Genomic DNA, 1,744 nt, shown 5'->3' with positions numbered 1-1,744 from the left:
ACGACCGAAGCGCCATCTGTCCTCTCCTTCGGGAATGCAGGAATGGGGGAATTAGTATCATAGTGTCACCGAAGGATCTGCTGCATCCGATGGCCGCCACTGTCGTCAGGGAACTTCAGATGGCAGTCATTCGCACATGCATGACCAAAGCAGGGTGTTCATGCATATGTTTCGGGGAATGGAGCCGAGGACAGTATCGCGTGGGCACACAGCGAGTTCTCCTTCAAGGTCTGGCCGTCCGGCGTAACACAGAGGTGATCTATCTGCCAGGTAGTAAGTAGTCTTGCATTGAAGCTGGTTGCCATCCACTCCCAAATTGCTGAGTTGGGTTGCAAAACTGAAGTGCCACAACCTTTCAAGCACAATTGCAATATCATCAGCTTTGACCTGACTGTGGTCAAGGCCCTTGTGCCAGGCGGTGGACAGCTGAAACAGTGACCCTGCTGTTGACACCTGCGTTCTAAAACCTAGTTTCTTTGTTGCAGAGATGTTGAGAGGAATGGAAGGACGCGAAACACCGCAGGATTTGATGACGCCTAGTGTCCTGTTCATTAAGACCTCAGGAGACCATAAGGAGGTACATGGTTCTTTAGTTCTTTTAGGAGCCAGTTCTCTCGCTTGGTTTCTGGAAACGGCCACCTCTCTCGCGTCCTCCCTGGAGCTTGGCGGCTTACTAAAGCCATTACCGGAAAGGACAAGTGAGAGGCGCTGTTAGCTGAGATGCACATCACTCCCGACAGGGTTGCTACGGCTCTCAGGATCTAGGGTTTTCTTAGGGTCAGGCTCCTCCACCTATCCCTCTGTGGTGAGCGTAGTTTGGCATTATTATTACTTAATTTTATCGTTATCTATTATCCTTACTTTGGTGAATTCAATCTCAAAGAAGGATGCTGATACCCTCTCTGGTACTGATGACACTAACTACAAAACAACCTCTGAATAAACAAATAAACAAAATTGCCTGCTTGACATGTGGGTGCACTAACGTTCTATCTGTTATGCATGTTATCTGTTTGCACTGATGTCAAGTTTGCATGCCCAAGCACTGTGCTCCATTCATGCAATAAATCATATCGTCTGTACATACCGCTCTATCATGCACTGATGTCATGCGGTTTAATGCTACGATTTATATATACGGTGAGAAAATGCGGTGTTTTGATCATGCGGTACAATTATGCATCGTCATGGCCTATGGTACATTTATTAAAAATAGAATGATTTTTTTCCTCATGCAAAAAGAATGACTTGCTTTCCATAAGTCTTTTTCATGTTTTTGTTCTATGTTCGTGCATGACGCTAACCGGATGTGTCTTTGCTTGTTGTATAATCTGCTGATTTTAAAGATGCAGTCGAAATAAAATTGATATGTTATATCTCAATTTTGCGAATGCTTCTTAGATTTTTTTTTTTTTTTTTACATAATGATTCATTCAGATTTTGAATTTACTATGATTTTTTACTAATAATGATAATGGTAATAAGAATGATAAAAGGGGTGATAATGTTAATGATAAGAATGATAAAAGGGATGATAATAATGACAATGATAAAGATAGTTATAATAACAATAATATTAGTGATGGTGATGATAACAATAATAATGATAGTAATGACGATAACAACAATGATGCAAACAATTATAATGATAGTGCTAAACATAATGATAATAACTCTCTCTCTCTCTCTCTCTCTCTCTCTCTCTCTCTCTCTCTCTCTCTCTCTCTCTCTCTCTCTCTCTCTC

At 41.6% G+C, this 1,744-nt stretch overlaps 1 long non-coding RNA gene across 1 annotated transcript in view; it reads left to right on the top strand.

Moving 5' to 3' along the window:
• The first annotated feature begins 500 nt into the window (after positions 1 to 500).
• The window catches only part of LOC122268104 (uncharacterized), a 71,220-nt gene continuing 69,976 nt past the window's right edge, over positions 501 to 1,744 (top strand). Inside the window, exon 1 of the long non-coding RNA XR_015191014.1 lies at positions 501 to 577. This is a non-coding gene — a long non-coding RNA (uncharacterized LOC122268104). The remainder of the gene's footprint in view (positions 578 to 1,744) is intronic.

The sequence above is a fragment of the Penaeus japonicus genome, unplaced genomic scaffold (assembly GCF_977035675.1).
Source record: "Penaeus japonicus unplaced genomic scaffold, GWHDUDI00000001_assembly GWHDUDI00000004, whole genome shotgun sequence".
Classification (NCBI taxonomy): domain Eukaryota; kingdom Metazoa; phylum Arthropoda; class Malacostraca; order Decapoda; family Penaeidae; genus Penaeus; species Penaeus japonicus.
Note: the sequence above shows the minus strand (reverse complement) of the source record. Positions and strands in the feature narration are given on the sequence as shown.